This window comes from Fistularia commersonii, chromosome 8 (genome assembly GCF_037954325.1).
Source record: "Fistularia commersonii isolate RoL2024-O1a breed Wild chromosome 8, RoL_Fcom_v1.0, whole genome shotgun sequence".
In the NCBI taxonomy this organism is placed as follows: Eukaryota; Metazoa; Chordata; class Actinopteri; order Syngnathiformes; family Fistulariidae; genus Fistularia; species Fistularia commersonii.
Genome location: NC_141291.1, coordinates 10,127,858 through 10,146,884, shown reverse-complemented (window position 1 = coordinate 10,146,884; position 19,027 = coordinate 10,127,858). Strand labels below are relative to the sequence as shown.

Here is a 19,027-nt window from a genome sequence, read left to right as displayed (position 1 = left end):
GTGTGTGTGTGTGTGTGTGTGTGTGTGTGTGTGTATTTACACACTGCTCAAAAAGATAAAGGGAACACTAAAAAAACACATCCGAGATCTGAATGAATGATATATGCTTATTAAATACTTCAGGTACAACTACTAGTTCTTTATATAGTTGAATGTGCTGTAAACAAAATCCCACAAAAATTATAAAAATTAACCCATTGAGGTCTGGATTTTCAAAATTAAAGTGAGGAGAAGTTCTGGAATGAGTTAGATGAAGTGACGCAGAATATCCCCAGAGATGGGAGTGGTAATTGGTGCAGACTTCAATGGGCATGTTGTTGCAGGCAATAGAAGGGATGAAGAAGTGATCGGTAGATTTGGTATACAGGATAGGAATGCAGAGGGACAAATGGTGGTGGATTTTGCAAAAAGGATGGAAATGGCTGTAGTGAAGACTTTTTCCAGAAAAAAGAGGAACATAGGGTAACTTATAAGAGCTGAGGTAGTAGCACGCAGGTGGACTGCATCATGTATAGATGAGATTGACATATATATACATATATATATATATATATATATATATATATATATAAACATATGTCACCTGCTTCAGCTTCTTCATGCTGCTCACCATTTGTCCACCAGTTGTCCCAGAACAATTAAGACTTGAGAGATAAGCAGATCTCAGCTGTGAGACACGGTTGGCTGAAAATCGGTTTCTCTGGTTGGGAAACGGTAAGCCTGTTTCCTCCCAGGATTTTCAATCAATGCTCGCGGAGCAGCCCGTGAGGGGGTGTCTTTTGATGTTCTCTTGAAGACTATCGTTTTTCGACATGATTAAATTCATTCCTCTTTGTCTCGAAGCAAATGAATTCTTGCCGGAGATGTAACAGAGTAAACACCAGAATGTAATTATCGCCTTGGTATAAAGTTCGACCTGTCTTTCTCAAACACGCATATCTTTCATCATAGCACTGCTTCAGTGTTCGTCTCACTCTTGTAACATCTTGACCGAAGCAGAGATGTTAAAAGGCGAGCTGATGAGGAGCACCGATAGACGATTTTATTCGCACCGGAGAGCATATTTTCAGTTAAATTCAGTTGAATTGCTGTAATTGCCAAAAAAAAAGAGCCAAAGGACACTTGGAATCACTATTCACCAGTGACTTACAGGTGTCTGGAGAATTACTTGAAATTGGCATCGTGGCTCAACAACCCCGTTTAATTAGACGCAAGATGTTTCGGTGTATTTCCACAACATTCACTTGGTGCATTCATAGGTGCTTGCTTTTGTCCAGTTCTATTAGGTCTTGTTCCCGTGTGACAGTTCCATGTCAACATCCGCTTCCTGGTTTCCTCTTTTGATGACTGTTTTTCCTATCGAAAGGCAGCAGGCTTCCTTATCATGAGTGAATATTTTTTGCACTTTCCTATTCACAATTTTTTTGTTGCCGCGTTGCTGGAATCAAGCATTTGAAAAGGTCTGAACATGCGTTCCCGGACTTACCTGGGGAAATGTAATTATCTATCCTAATAGGCTGAATCTTGGCTCTAATTCAACATCACTTTGTTGTAATGAGGAAATCATGTTATTCAAAGATGGAAAATGAACTACAAGCTTCAAATCTCTTCCAACATGTCCCAAAATGAGCAAAAAAGGCTAATTTCTTCACTTTTATTGTGCTTGAGTAAAATGTGCCATTATCCCCTATTTCTATGTAGATGGTTGTTCTACATGACACACAGAACTGTCTTGGCCTGTGCCGATTCTTCCATAAGTCTATTTGTCTCTGTGTCTTGGCAGAAATGTTTTTATGTGATAAAATATTCTGCGACGTGAAATTACTGTTTTCATCTTCCCGGCACACCGTCTAACATTTATATCACTGTTGTTTTGGCAGTTAATGTGGCGTTTCTCGCCGTAAGGCAATTTGACAGCTACAGATAAACACACAGCTGACAGCTGTATCACACGGTGAAGTATTAACTCTCTATTTACGTGATTGTCTCTCCGTAACCAATAGCAACACTGACAGCTCTAAAGCCTTCCAGTGCTCTCTTTTACACCGGACTCTGAAGTTTTAGCTGGAGAACTCACAGCTTGGGGGACGGCGCTGTAGATGTTGCTGATATAGTTGTTACTTTCTTTTGCCGTGTAGCTGCCATGTCCTGTTTGGCAGGAACAGGCTGCAAAAAGTCCTGTTTGAGCTGCTCACTGACAGGTAGGAGGCACTGAGAGAGCAGGGACTGGATCCTCTTTTCTGTTTTCGCTTCACTGTGTTGATTTCTCCTCACATTTCTTGCTCTTTGTCCCCCCCGTCCACATCCCGATTTCTTTCTTCTTTTTTTCCTGCCTTCTCCCAGCTCTTCGCCTCACTGTGTGCCAAATGAAGTGACAGGTGCCACAAGGGCTTCTCTGGTATCGACGAAAGAAGGTGACCTTGGGGAGGAAAAATAAAATAAAAGTAAGGATGTGTCACATTCAGCATGACAGAACAGCTGAACATCAGGGCAGCAAGTCATTTCTATTTACATACAAGGGCCTAGAATGACAAGTAGGATATATATCTTTCATTCATTCATTGTCTGTACCCCCTATCCTGCAGTCAGGGTCGCTGGAGCCTATCCCAGCTGTCATCGGACAAGAGGGTTCACCCTGGACTGGTTGCCAGTTGATCACAGGGTCACATATTGAGATATACAACCATTCACATATCCTATAAGGATATACAATCATTCTCACACCATATAGAGAAATCATTCACTCCGTCATTCAGAGCAATTTTAGAGCCTCCAAGTCCTACATACTTTTGTACCATTGGAAGAAACCAGGGAAAAGGGGGAAACATGGATAATCCCCACAGGAAGGCCCCCATGCTTTGAGGGGGAAGAGGTGATAACTGAGACAACCAGAATATATCAGTTTTTTCAAATTGTGAATTTTGATAGCAGGCATTACTATTTCAAGAAGGGTGAATTAATAACATAAACAAAACATTTATCAGCCGCTTGTCTGCTTTTCCAGCATAATATTTGGATTATTGCTTATAATTACTGCAATGACCGGTGCAATTTGCTGCAATAGGCAATGCACCACATCCTCCAGTTGATGTGAAAATGAATCCAGCACAAACAGCTTACTGTAACGGACATGTCAAAGCTAGTTTAACCTTTAATTATCAAGTACCCGATGATAGAGACAAAGAGCACCCGAAAATGCAAACATCAATCCTTTGTGACAAATGAACCCCCGTGTAAACATCCAATCAAACAGCTTCACATTTGGATTTGGAGACTCACAATATGCGCAAACCATTATTTCTCATCTGGGAGTATAGGACTGACAGTAGTGAACACAGAGATGAAAGAGAGTGTGTGTGATTGTGTATATATGTGTGTGTTAGTGTGTGCCCGTGTGTCGGTGGCTAAGAGAGTAAATCACTTGGGTTGGAAAGAGAGAACCACACTGAATAAGAGAGTCTGCCGCAGGCAGATGTGCTGATAAGTTGCGCTGAAGGAAGCTCTGATGTGGCAGTGTTAGGAATGGATCATTAGTCTGCATCCACCGTCAACAGTAACCACATTTTGTTTACTCTAATGAGATACATCCTGTAATAATGCTGCAATTAATCATTGAAAAAGCCAGCGTTCGGCAAACCAGGCCCATTTCCTCTCTCTTTTCTCCCTTTGTAGAGCTTACTTATAATCTGTTTGCTATTTGAGACCAAATATATTGAATGTTACATTTAATTTTGCAAAGAACTGGTATTTTGTTTTAACTCAATTTGTATTTAGTTTTTATCTACATCGATATGACAGGTACATGTACCATATATATAATGAGATGACATGATCATGTCATGACATGAAATAGTAACAGAAATATTGGGGGTGAGAAAAAAAAAGGGGGGGATTATATAAAAAAAGCCACTCCACATAGGTAATCTAGAAGGATATTTTGCTTATGTCGAGTCCCAGTCCAAAACTCTTTGAGTCCAACCTTATTGTATCAGCAAAGACATGACAGGTGCCCATCCCTCAATAAAAATAGGCTTCTGAAGTCTCGATGAATAGGAAATTTGATCCATTTGGTATACGAGCCATATTTTTTGGATCCATATATTATATGTAGGGGGTTACGGTTTTAACCACCTGAGAGTTATGGCTTTCAATGCTACTGTGAGCAATATGTTTCCGAGGTATTTTTCATCCTTTCTGTCTATACCCATAGGTGTTGCTCCTAATAATGCAGTTGTAGGGCTTTGTGGAATGTCCTGTTTGAAAACCGCTTTTAGGGCGTCAAAAACCTCCTTCCAAAATTAACTTAGTTTAGGGCAAAGCCAAAATATATGTGTGGTTGGCAATATCTTCACCGCAGTTCCTCCAGCAAGAACTACAACGTGTCGGACTCATCTGAGCTATTATGTCTGATGTTCTGAAAAACCTAATACTTTCCACTTGAATTCCCTCCAGGAGTTTGAATTTGAGGTCCGGTGTGCCTCAGTGCATATCTCCTCCCAGGTGTCCATTGGTATGTAAATGTTAATTTCTGCATCCCATCTCTGTGTTATCTGTTGGAAGTTATGTATAGAAATATAATATACAACTAATCAATTACTTTCTTTTCCCTATTGCTTAATAGTGCTATTAGAAACCTTTCTATGGGATTAGGTTTTCGAAGTTTTTCCCACTCCTTGTGCGTTGTCAGGAAATATCTTAACTGTAGGTATCTAAAAAAGTCTATCTTCGGGAGATCAAATTTCATTGTCAGCTGTACAAATGTTTTAAGATTGTCATCCTTGAACAGTTGATGCAAATAGATTTTACAATATTCTGACCATTTTAGAGTTGTTAGAGGTAAACCTCTTCATAAGTCCATTAGTTTTGGTAGTTGATAGGCTGACTGTATTTTGTTCCAAATTTTTAACATGGTTTTTGTCCTGGCTGCCATTTCTTTTACGTTGAGAAAGGGTAAGATTTCCAGGGACTAAGAACTGGTATGTAATAACCCCAAATAAAAATAATAAAAATGTATGTTTTGTATGTAACCCCGAAACTGGTATGCAGGAGCTCAGTGGCTAAACTTGAGACAAGGAAGGAATTTTAAACTAATGGGACTTTAATGCATTTGTGCACACAAAAAAATGCATTGTTTTGGAACATAGCAGTTAAACAAAATTGTCCAAGGTGGAAGAGAGGTATGGTATACTTTGAGCCTCCGTCAACAGTATACACCGTATGTGTATACTTTTGCACACATATAGTATACAAACACTCTGCTAAAGCGTGTTTAAATTGTAAATTCCTCCACCAATGTAGTGCATCAACCCATTCACACGCTCTCATACGCCAATGTTACTAACCGGACCATTAGGAGCAACTGGTGGTTCAGTGTGTTACACAAAGACAATCCAGCATGTACACAGGAGGCGGTGATTGTCTGGGTCATTGCAGTGTAAATGTGATTGTGTGTGTGTGTGTGTGTGTGTGTGTTAGAGCAACATGTTTTTATTTCCCCGTGCACAGGGAGATAACTAAGGAGATGCACTCAGTTACCAGAGACCCCAAACAAAGCCTGTGATCCTACTCTTACAATATCCAAACATATTTCATGATATGCAAACAGATGTCATCGTTCACATTTGGATGGACTTCCAGCCACAGGCGCCATGCCCAATCTTCCATAAATTTCAATACATTACTCCACACGACAGTATTCTAAATGACTTTGAAATATCAAATCACTTAAAATGTTTTTAATCAAGTGTATATTTTTCAGTTGTCTACTATGTGTATCAGTGCAGTTCAGGCTCAGCTGAAAAGACCCGCTGTGGAAGGTCACAATTTCAGAAGTTAAATTTGGTTTAACATTTCGCCAGCTAGTGTGAATAGTTCTGCGATTCCCCCGTCATCCAACCTCGATATTCCCCGAGCAGCACCCAGAGTGAGTGACAGGAGAGGGAGGCTGTTCAGAAGCTTCATGTTTTAAGTCCGACAGCAAAAGCTGAGCGCAGAATATGTGGAGTCCAAACATGATGTTAACCCCTCTGGTAAAATGAAAATATTATTTTGACAACCTCTTACAGACCCAAAATGGTTTCATCTGGGGGGGAGGTTTATCTCTTGTGATGGCTCGCCTCAGGCAGAGAGTTTGGGAATTAGAGTGGATGTGATTCCTGTGAAACTTCCATCAAACCTGTAAATACATTGTCCACTGTCAGTCAGGAGATGGGATTTTTCATCATCCTTTTTTTTTTTAGACAAGGCCATGAATAGCTTCAGGATTCAGCATTTCCTTTTAATGGTAGTCTCACATGATGGAATTTACTACCTAAACAGATTCAATAATTTTGCTACAACGGTAAATTATAGCTTTGTGCCCAACTCTCAGTACAGAATAATATCTTGCACTTTCACCTTTATATTCCTTCGCTGTCCTCATTTGTAATCTAGCGGGCACAGCTTACAGTCTGGGTCATTGCAGTGTAATTGTGACATTAAGAGGCAACTTGGTTCCAGAGGGATCTGCAAATGTCGTCCACTAATATAGCGTGAAAGTCAGACAGCCAGGGCTGCAAGGTGATAAACAGTCCAAATACATAGAGCTTGTTAGTCATAGTTCCCAATTATTACCATATAAGAATGTCCCAATAGTCCAATATTATCAGAGACCATGGCTGGGAAGCTCATTACTCACATCCCTGTTTGAATTTAAGACCCTTCTCTGTTTGCAGTTGATCAGCATTTCCTGGCACAAACTGTTTCCTCTTAACATCCTAACAGTCAAATTACTTTTGCATCCAACATCCAAAAATGTCGACAACACTTTCAACAAAGGAGTTCAAATTCGTTTGGATGCGATCACTGTGTGCTAGAGAACGCCAGTGAAGAGTGCGAGGATTTATTATGAAAGTGACAGTGATCTTTTATAATACCCATCATACACATATCTCCTACAAATGATCAAAGATGGCGGGCGTGTAATTGGGTGTGATTTCATTCATTAGATGATGAGCTGCCGACAAATTGGGGCTTATCCTCTCCCAGCGACGCAGGTCAGTCAGTCGGCTTGAAAGAGTCATCCAGACGCAGAGTGAAATCGAAACATTAGAAACTATTGCAATCACAGAGGCCTCTGACAAGGCCCATGTAGCTTTGACTGACTGATGAGGTGAAACATTTCTGGGATGTGATGATTTTAATGGAAAATGACATATCATGACCTTTTGTTTGATATTTCTTTGTCTAAACTTATGAAATAGCGCTACCTGAGATACTGAAACGGAGAAGTTGCGAACTGAATTTATACCTTTACACCTCCCTAATCTGATTTCATTGAATTATTCAGTCATGAATGAATCTTAATCTCTGCATATTTTCATTGAATTTCATTCACATGTCAAATAGACCCATGTGTGTGTTTTTGGACAGTGGGAGAAAAAATGCAAACTCCACAAAGAAAGGCCTCCCTGCTCCACCGTGCTGGCAGTCCATGAAATAATATCTCAGAAATTCAACTGCAATGTTTTTCATTCTTTAAGCAAATCTAGCTCTGTATCTAGGATTTAAGACATGCTGTTTGTGTTCATAAGCATCAATATGACTCTTCTGTATTTCCTCCCAGGTCATGACTCACCTCCGGCTTGCGTTATGTGTGTTTGTGTTTCCGAGAGTGTGCAAGGCCATGCTTCTGTGTACGGCTGGGTGCGTGCAGTGCACAAAGCTGTTAATCCACACCCTCACTGAAGAGCTCTGCATTAATTATTTCCCAGGCATTTAGTACAATACACCACAAGGCAACATCTGGTGCCAGGGGAAGAGACTGGCAGGGGAGGTTCCCCGGGTCGAGTGTTTCCTTTAAAAGGTTGTACCTCAGCTGAGCAGCCGTATCTCAGCTTGCCGGCCAAATACTTCACCCTCTCAAGCAGAATAATTGGATCATATGTTTAATGACACATATGGTCATTATATGCTTGTTTTTTATTCAACTTGAATTGTTTCATTACTATTATTTGCTACCGGTGAATGCAGGAGTCACTGCTATATGAGAGTTTACATAGTTATGCAGTTATAATATATGTAGATGTTAACTATTTTATGCATTTAAGCAACTCATGTTTCTGCACATTGAATGAGAGAAGCAAGAAAAAACAGTGCGGTAGATTTTTAAAGGATATTCATAAGATCCATGATCGATTTTCGATTCTTAGATTTAAGACTTGCACTAAAAAGAAAAGAAAACATAACATTACATTTATTTCCACTCAAACTATTGGGTTTTACACAAGCAGTAAGATGGATTCAAATACCCACGCTGACATGTTTATCACTGCCATTTTATCTAACACAATCGCTGTTTACTTTCACAATGCTTCCACCAGCTTTACACCTGGGGATAATTAGATAATTTGTTCTGGATAAAACTTGTACAGAAAAACAGATATTTTGTCTTCACTACGAGACATGTAGATGTTTAAAAAAAAAAAAAGTGCAGCCAAGTCATAAATAAATGATAAAAATGTGACCTTACATTTCTTTGAAAATTAGCCGCACCCACACCTGAGCTGAAGGTTTGGTGAGCCACAACTCCAATGACAGGTCAACACTGTATCATCATACAATAGTGCCCCTTTGTGGAAAAGCCCTGAATGTTCAGTTTCATCACCGACGTCACACTTTACATGAAGACAAATAAAAGATTGAGGTCAACAGCAAGATTTCATTCCAAGTATTACGAAGAGAAAGCACATTTCTCAAAACGATTCATGCTTTAACAATAGCGGAAGAAATTCATTGGGTCAGCGGGGAACTGTTTGCAAATGGCTTAGGTTCTTGTAGATCGCTTTGCGGATGTACTTAAAGATTCTTCTGGTTCTGTCAAAATGCTTGTCTCAAGTATTTAGACACTCTAGTAATATTATAGTCTTTACTCTTTACCCTGCTTTAATGGCCAAAAACTGGATTGTTTATGACAGACACAGATAACAGATGCTCATTGCAGGTCCATAAAATGAGGTGTCACAATATGCAGGGCAAGTTCTGATACAACCAGTATTGTCCTTCCCCGTTTCTAAGCCACAAATGCTGGATTACATTCGTCTTTGCGAAGAGCCAGAAAAGCCCGTCTGCGTGAGTAGATGACGGACTTTCTGTTGATTTGTTGAAGTAAAAAAAATAAAGAAATTATTTAAATTGCCTTTTTTTTGTAATCTAAAATGACTTACGAGTTTCTTTTGTTCATTTTTACGCTCAGACCCTCGTCATGTTGAACCACAGCCTAGCTCGCATCGTGCTCATGTGTCTGGGATTGGTTTCCTTTTTAGCAGCAATCGTTCTCAACTCTCTATCGGGATTTGGTTCGAAATCAGGTGGATATTCATCAGCTTGCTCTAGTCATACACAGGCTTTGTGGAATAAAGCACGGAGAAGATGATAATCTGAGTTTATCTTCATCTAGTTATTTTCAAGCAGAGCACAGAGGACATGCTTGTCAAGTACACAACACCAATAACCCCTGCCCACTGGGCTCTGTTTGTGTGGGACTTCATCTACATCTGGGTTTTTGCCATGTATACATATTTCTTAGTGGGACTCTGTCGAAGGTAGGTCCCCATACAAATTATCATCATTCAAACATAGTCCATGGCTTTGTCTTATTCACTTGGTCAAACCATTTGATATCTTATCATATTTTCTTGAATTTGCAGATTGTAAATAGGTCCACCAAAGTACAGAGGCAGCTCAGTTTCTGCACGCTGCAGTTACTTCCTATTGACATGTTGTATAAATCCACACTGGCATAATTTGTTTGCTCTCACCCAAAACTAACAATGATATCCGTTGTATTTGCAGGAGTGCATTTGACTGGTTGTACACCACTCCTGCAGCATTACCCTATGGATTCCATGTCTGTTTTGTCATCAACATGTCCTTGAATATTACATGGTTGTTTTTATTTGACAGAGAGTAAGTACACAAGATTAGCTCGAGAGCCCTAAGATAATTATGCACACTATAAACCGTGCATGTTCAATTTTAGGATGCCATATTTTTACATTTGGTTTAATTTAGATGTTTTTCTGTGTGTGTAGGTTATGGCTGCCAATGCTGATCACATCAGCACTCATGACAGTCACAGATCACATGATTCTATTTTTCTCCTGTTGTGGCTTGAAGATCTATGGAGCCTGGTTAAACAAATATCACAATGTAGACCTTTGGATCTTCAGAATACTGGTAATCTTGAATTATTAGCATTGCTTTTGCAAACTGCTAATCAACATAACAGTACGCAAACTACTCTGTCATTTATGCAAAAAGGAAGGGCGGTGCTTTTGATTTTTTGCAAGAGTGTAGCTGAAACATGTGGGAAAAACTGTAAAGAGAAATTATAAAATCTGAAAGATTTGTTCTGGAATGAAGGGCTCCCTGCATGAAAACAATGTCAACCCAAGATAATTTGAGTTATAAACATATAATCCAAGCATTCAGCAATTTTACTCTTTCTCTGTGAATTTAACTTTCATGTCACGTTAGCCTGCAACATCTTGTTTGATTTAATAATCTGATAATCAGCATATTCCATAAGACATATGCACATACCTGTGCATGCACCAGAATCAGCTGAATACCCTCCATGCTGGGATGTCAAGTGAACCACAGTCAATGTCAATTTGATGTGGAACATCTGAAAATAGAAATAAAAATTCAATGTTAACCAAAATTCATCTACAATAATGCCTGACATTTGCTGGATTTTCAATACAGTTTACCTGAATTTTATTTGTGACTGAAGTGTAACACCAGTCTGATGTTGAACCAAATTTCTGTCTGATAATTCAGTCCAGTTCCAACACTTCACAGAATTATGTTGAGTTAACTAACGAAGAACACAGATAGTTACATTTTAAAGCAAGCGGTTCCAACTGAAAAAAGAGTATTTATGAATTTAAGTTTCAGCAGCATACATCGAAACATTTGAGAAGAATAAATTAAGTTTATACAAGGGAGAAAAAAACTAGAGAAAATTCTCATCTTCTGTATCATATTTCTTTGGATTACATGTCCTTTGAAAGCCTTGATTTATCATTCTGCCATTAGAAATCAGGTCCCATCGTATGCTGTTGACACTCTATAAGACAAATAAGCCAGCCATTTATCCAAAAGGTGCTGGCTGCTCCATCACCTAATTCATTGTCATCAAAATGTGTCATCCTCCGAAATGGTAAAGCTTATCCTTTGAGATTAAGATGCTAGATGAAGGTTAGCAACATGTTTTACTCAACATGAAATCGGCAGTGATGAGCAGATGACCAGCACAGGGAACTTTGAATCAAGGACATTTGGAATCAAGGAGATTTAGGATTGGGATGATACCAGCCACCTTAGATATCGAATAATCCTGTATATCTGCATTCCCCACCTATATACTGAGATGATTCAGTCATATACAGAGGAGGGATAGTGAATATATTGGTAGACGGATGCTGAAATTGGAATTACCAAGCAGGAGGTCTAGAGGAAAACCAAAGAAACGATTTATGGACGTAGTGAGAGAGGATATGAAAGTAGCTGGTCTGAGAGAGGAGGATACAGATGATAGGGTTAGATGGAGAAGGTTGATTCACTATGGTGACCCCTGAAGGGAAAAGCCGTAGGGAGAAAATGAAGAAGATCTGCACTGCCCACCAACCCAGCGTTCAAGTCTCCCCTTGTTCTGATGAACCAGGTGCAAAATGGAGTGGCAGTATACGCTACATGGGGGACCCTCTCCACTTTGCTGAACCTAACCATATATTTAGCACAGAAAACAGAGGCACCGCGATGCGACTGCGCATTGCTGTCGCTGGTGCTGCTACTGATGAAGCTTTTAGTGTGGTGAGCCTAACTGTCTTTCCTCATGGGTTAGAATTCAATAATAGGATAAGGAAACAACTCGTGACTATGTCTCTTTCAACTGTAGGTTCCTGTTGGAGAACTTTTACCTCGATGAGCATGTGCGTTACATCATGACCATCTACCCTGTTGTAATCCTGTGGTTGACCGGCAGTCTGACAAACTCGGCGTCTCATGTGGGGCCCGTATACATCTTCTCAGGTATTAAAAAAAAAAAAAATGAAAACTGAGAAAAATAATTGCATCCTGCCTCCAGTCCTGTGTATGACATGCTGTCTACATTATGAGAGATTAACATGGATGTTTGATCTGCTCTTCTTTGTAGTTTTTATCCTATCCATTACCTGCATTTTGTTTGTGATTCGCATCATCCTAGTCACATGGAGGAACCACAAGAAGCCGCTTTACGATGTCAATATACCCAATTTGTCGCCAGTGGAAATTGCCCTGACACAGAAAGCAATCTTTCTATAACTAAATAATGTTATAGGGGAAAAAGGCAACCAGATGGTGTAGTTTGTTTTCTTTTATTTAGGTGTGGCATTTATTCTTATTTTGGATGTAAATACTATATTTTTGGATGTGTTGAAAGACCTAAAATGACTTGATTGTATTTGCTGCTTTGAGATGAAATAAAGAAATGACACAAATTGCTTTTGCATAGATTTCCTTCGTTCCACCTGGAGAGGAAACAAACATCAAAATATTCAGTATCCTCAAGAAAATGTCATTATGTTGTCCAAACATAAAATACAAATACAAGGTTTCATTACCTAATGTCATAAACACAATGTTTGATTTGATAGTCCTGTATGTCTTGCCTGTTGTCAGTTGTGTAATCGTTGTCAAAATAAACAACCAAATAGAGGCCCAATAAAATTGCTGTGCAGTGCATTTAGGACACAGAGTCGTTTGGTCGTATCACAGCTATCAAATACCAAGATGGCAGAGCATTAAACATCTGATTGGTGTCATAAAACAGCACATGCAGTAATACAAAGTCCAAAATATTACAATTTATCTCATAGCCCAGCGGCTGTCAGATGAGATGGTGCGTTTCCAGATGTCTCTCTACTCGGTGAAAACCATCGATCATGTCACCATACATACTTGGTGTATTGCTTTGGCTGTCTTTAGTCAACTGTGTGCAGTCATCTTCTGGAGTCTGACAAGGGAATGCAGAGTGCCAAATGGTGAGTGGTTGAACACCTAAATAATATTTAAATCCTTACTCTGATGACACATGTGACATGTTGGGTGCCAGGATGGGGATATGTGTCTAGTTATATCTGATCGAGGGTGTTTTGTGTATAATATAGCAACAAAAGCTATGCTTTAAAGATGTAACAATTAAAGCTGCCACAATTCAATGTACCGTTCAACTAGATTGTTGCATACTGTAACTCTGGACCTTGGACATGCACATCAACGTGCCTTTTCGCAGCTCATATGAGTCATTTCACTGGATGGAGTCCAGGAAACCTATAAAAAAAATAAACACAAACCCACATACATGCTCACATCTGCCTTGCAGTCTTGATCATAATATGCAATGATTTAGATGTGTTTAGTACAGAGTGTGTTCAACTAGGCAAACCAAGTAAAAATGTTCAACCTTACTGAATATATATTTTTGTGGTTATGGGGCCAATGTTTTTTCACAGCTGTGTTTCAGACCTCATCTTGGACTGTGTCTAAGACTTTTTCCCTGGATGTAACCATGGACTGGTGGTCAGAGAATAACTGGATTATGGCTGACATTTGGTCTACAGCGTGGCTTATGGATGCAATCGTCAAACGCTTTAAAAGGTTGCAAAGACTATGCCTTTAAAACTTAATATGTTGTAATAAAAAGCTTACAAAGCCTTGGGAGCCAAAGCTATGGTAAATAATCACAGGCTGTCACTGCTCTACGTGCAGAAACGTTCTTGGCCCTGTGTCTTGCAATCCAGAAATCCACTGTCCATTTTTCTACTTGTTGTGGTCCATGGCAAACTGTTCACGGATCTGCAGCATGGTTCTCTGGGACATACAGTTAGTTGTTCACTCACTCACACACATGCATACCAGCATCAATCACACAAAGAAATATGATCCGATGCAATAGATTTGTCACTTTTACAGCAACATCCTTGGAGCAACCATCTTCAGCTGGACTCTACCAGCTTTCAGTTTCTACATGCTGTATATGTCCTACAAGAACCTCAACAGATACAAACCTTGGCTGGCCATCAACAACCCGGATGAAATCTCATGGATACGTTACTTGGTGAGGCTGCTTTTTCGCCAAAAAAATAATTTTGGGTTAATCAAAAACAGTTTCTCATTCTCTTTGTCATTGGTGAAGACCCAGAATGGCCTGGCACTGTTCGCCTGGTGGACTTTACTGAATGCCATGGTTGATCTGGGCGTTGTTCTCAAGTACCACGTTGGTATACATGATCCACAAGTCAGCACCTTCATCCTGACCATGGTCCTCTTAAGCAGTCTCATATGGTAAGACTAAGTGCGCTGGGGATTGAAACTAATTTCCAACAATCAGGGAACACCTGGGAGATGTTTATTTGAAACTGGGTGTTGGTACCCGCAGGTTCATCCTACAGACCTTCATGTTTAGGGACTACATGAGCTACACATTCACCGTTTACCCCGTCCTTGTTCTGTGCCTGGGTGCTATGTTCACCAGAAGTTATTATGTCAAAGTCCTCACTGGAAATTCAATCTACTGCGGTAAGGTCTCCAGTAGTAAACACATATTTAAGTTTCAAGCTTCTCTGTTCATTGTGGAGGTCCAACCTGACTCTCATTTATCCTTAGGGTTCATTATGTTGTTGATGGTCATCATGAGTCTAACCCAATTGGTCTTGACATATATGTGCCCGAAGAAAGCAAGTGGACCTCTTTCCGTGGAGCCCGGTCTAATGTATGGAAACTTAGACATTGTGTGCCTACCCGATTGCAAGGAAAAACAAAGTAGCAATCAATTGAAAAATTAATACAAGTATGAACTGTTTATTAAACAGCCTCCAGAAGTGGCCCCATAAATAAATCAGAATGATCATTTTCAAGTGCATGTGACTGTAAGTTCCAAAAGAGGGCAGCATACAATCACAACAAGTAGAAACAAAGAGAGAGCACGTCCCACCAGAAGATGGCAGAGTTGCTCAAGCCCTTCTAGGCAAGAGTACTCTAAATTCAGCATTACTAAATTAAAAAAAAAAAAACTTTGATACAAAGTGAAGAAAAAAAGAACAAAATATCCATTGAGACCAATTTATTTGATGTGTGTCTTTATAAAAATCTAATCTTTATGACCAAATTTGATAGAGAAACATCAAAGTTGTGGGTTTTTCCTTCTGATATGGTGCCATTTTCTAATTGATGAACAACAAAAGTTCATTCAATTATCCCCCCCCCCCCACTCCATCAGCCTCTCTTGCATCATCTGCGATGTGGGACGGCGGAGATAATCACACATGCTCAAGTTTGGAAGTGCCCTCTTTCTTGATGTGGCTTAAAAAATGGAATATCAAACATGGCCAGTGGCTGCAGAGAAGAGCAGCACGACCTTTGATGAGAACATTTGGCTGAATAGAACTGAGCACCAGATGAAAGCGGTGGGGGGGGGGGGTAAAAAAAATAATAGAAATAAAAAAAAGACAAGGATACAAAGAACGGATTTGTCCATAGATGGGTGGGCTCGCAGCAGCTTGCACCTAAGCCAATTGGTTGCCGCCTGCAACATGATTTTACTCAGAGAGACAAATAAATAAATTGAAAAATGGTAATGCTCTCTTATTTCATTTTCGATTCTGATTGGGGCGTGTAGAGAATATGCCCTTCAGATATTTTTTGATTATCTGGTTTAAGAATCATTGATCAATGCTTGAAAAAGTCCACTAAGACCATCATGATCTCTTCCGCAGTTGATGAGGTGTTATTGTTTTGTTTCTGGACACACATCAGGTTGCCATGGGGGTCTTGTGCAGTAAGTGGATGCCTGTGACCCTGTTGATGAGCTCACATGGGCAATTTATTTGACTGCCTCATTTGGACAAGATTCTACAGACTGTTATTATGGCTGACTCCATAATGAGGAACTGATTTTCTTTCAGGGATGTTGCTCGAGAAGACAGTTGGAACAGACAGGGGTAGAAAATGACAAAACCGGCTTACCGCAAATTTGTTCTGAGTACAATGTAACTAGTTTCTTAAAAGCAAATACTTCTACATTCAGAATAACTTCTTGTGATGGATTATTATATCCAGGAACTATTCTCAGTTCAGTCTGCGATGCTGATGTCAACTCAAATCATTTTCTTTCAGAATGAAAAGTACAGTCCAATTTGCTCTTAGACCCTCATCTCTGGAAAGGCAAAATGAAACCTTTGTAAATAAATAATCTTAGGAATTAGGTTCTGATGATGTGCAACAACAGGCATTAGATGAAATAGAGTCACATGACATCCTCATCTCTACAGCAGGATATGATGATCAATCTTTAATTATCCGGTTGAATATGACTAATATTGCCAGCTCAAGCATATGTGATTATTTTCACATCTTTCCCATTATAGTATGTTTTACACTCATTCATTGCAATTCTGGGCCACTGTGGGAAAAGAACAAGATGTTACAGTAGGATATGGGAATGTTATTGTGTTATCTTTAGCTGAGTTTAGATATTTCACTGTGATTAGTGACTGAAAAAAAAGGAACATCAGGTGATAGACACTGAAACTGATACAAACTTTGGATCCAATCAGGCATTTCATATCTAGGTTGAATATGTCTTATATGGTGTTCCAGTATCTTCTTTCTTCTTCTTCTTTCTCATGGCCATTCTTATCAACGGCTGTATCAAAACCGGAGATGAATTATGGGATACAGGAAATCTCTCTAACTGATTAAAAAATATGAAAGGGAAGCATGTTGAAAATAAACATTATATGGATCATAACTGCCACTGGGTTCCATAACCCAAGCAAACCCTGGTGGAGTAAGTTATTGTTGTATTCTGACAAAATAATTTAGCAGCTGAGGCAATAAAATAGAGAGTGTTTAAACCAGTGTGAGCCCAAAGCTTACACTGAAGAAAGAAAATTATTTGCAAAGATAAGGATATTCCCTACACTATTTGCCACCCAATCAGATTACACCGCAGCAATCACACTGCATTCAGAACAATATTGTGAGTCGTTTCCTTCCTCAGCAAAACAAGTAACAGTTCAAGGTAAGTCATTTAATGATATACCGGATTTTGTGCTTTAGGTAGCTGAAAAGTCTATTAAATTGCTCCATGGATGTGACGGCTGCACATATTGCAGCGTGATGCTATCACAGCTTCCCCTCCCCTCCCCGGGACCAAATCCTTTGAGAAGTGAAACACTGAAGGAAATGACAGACATGAAGAAAGAAATTGAGGTATTTTACTGTCTGGCAGCCTTATAATCGTTTCTCTATTCTCTAAAGACCATTTTCCCAGAAAGAGAAATAACCTAGATATGCAAATGTTCATTCCCAATTAATTTAATTCATATAATTATGAAGAGCAGAGATTGGTTTGAAAAAGTAATCTTACCTTGTGCCAAGTTGTCCTCATAACGATGTCCCTCTACACTGTAGTGTACAGCTAAATTAGTTTTGGAATAACCCGCTCGGCCTTACGAGACCATCAGTTATCTCTAACATTTAAGTGCAAGGACTTGGACCTCGAGAAGTAAACAAAAAACTGGGTCAGTAGAAGTAATCAATACATACTGCATGCATAAACATGCTTTCCAGACACCCATTTTTGGTGGCCGGGCAAACGTTAAAGATCCACTCATACATAAATGCCCCAAGTGCTCTTCTGAATTCTTCCTGGACATTTTAATTTGCAATTAAAACCAATAAAAAAAAAAAAAATCACCTATGGCGTCTCCCTCATTAAACAAAATCCAGATAATAAAATTTGTAATTACATATTTCACAGAGGGGAGCTCCGGACAAGGGATGCCCCCTACTTCGCTTAATAGTCCGTTCTCAGTGATTAGGACCTGGAGGCTTCCTGAGTCCATTTAGTTTGTGGATGGGCTGTGAAACATCGGAGTCTTCACTGGATTTAAAAATAAATACACTTTGAATAACAAATACAAAGACAACCTCTGAGCATACATCTGTGCATTTACACTCTTTCTTTGCTGTCTACAGTGACTGCCAGATAGCACAACATAAGTATTAGTTACAAAAAAATAAACTGACTACATAATAGTACAGTAAATGGCAGCATCTGAAAGATACACTATACATTTAAACTTTTCAGACATGTAAACGACGTAAATTGGAATATTTAACAGTTTTCCGACTATTGTGCAAGGCCTCTCTCCTGTGACCTCCACTAAGTCCGTTTGATTGTCTATTTAAATTCTCATTCATTGATCAATACCAGGGGTGTCCAAACTTGTTGCAAAGAGGTACATATTTGGCTAGGTGAAAATGTGTGAGGGCCAACCATTCAGCCAGACATTCTCTGAGGCATCAGTGCTTTTGTCACAGGCTATTGAAAAAACAGTCAAACTCTGCTGTGCCGTTAAAAAAACACTTCAAGCTGCTTAAATTTTTCGCCACGTTCATTCCCAGTTAGATTGTTGTAGTTTGGGTGTTTTGCCTGGTAGTGCCTCTTCTTGTTGAATTCATTGAAAACAGCCATAGTCTACAGGCATATTAGGCAGACACAGTTGTTTCATATTTCTGTGAAAAAATGCTCAATTTCCACCTGTCCTGAAAGCAGCGGCTCTCACTGTCAACTTTCCTTTTATAAGTTACAGTTGCCATTTTTGAAATGTGCCATTTGACTGTTTGAGACAAGGGTCGAAGTTTCCTGTGGCGAGTGTTTGGCCACAGGTCTACTGCCATCTTCTGGTAAAATACAAAATAGCTTTTTATACTGTGGTCAACAGTGCTGGCAGCCGCATACTATTCATTTCATGACAGAGGTTGTGGCATGGTGTAAATTTGAACACGGACCACATTTGGCCCGCAAGCCGAGCTTTGGACATACCTGATCCATACTGCTGTGACGGTCGTGGACAGACAGACATGTTATCTTTGCAGTTCCGGGGCGGCCCTTGTGTGGGCACTTTTGCGTATGTGAGAACATACCAGCATGCTG

At 39.6% G+C, this 19,027-nt stretch overlaps 1 long non-coding RNA gene across 1 annotated transcript; it reads right to left on the bottom strand.

Annotated features, from left to right (window-relative positions):
- Nucleotides 1-1,268: 1,268 nt before the first annotated feature.
- On the bottom strand, nt 1,269-17,583 carry LOC147231887 (uncharacterized). The gene is made up of 4 exons (XR_015106516.1): nt 17,456-17,583; nt 10,752-10,858; nt 10,582-10,666; nt 1,269-2,419 (listed from the first exon to the last, which is right to left on the bottom strand). It is a non-coding gene; the product is annotated as an uncharacterized LOC147231887 (long non-coding RNA).
- Nucleotides 17,584-19,027: the final 1,444 nt, after the last annotated feature.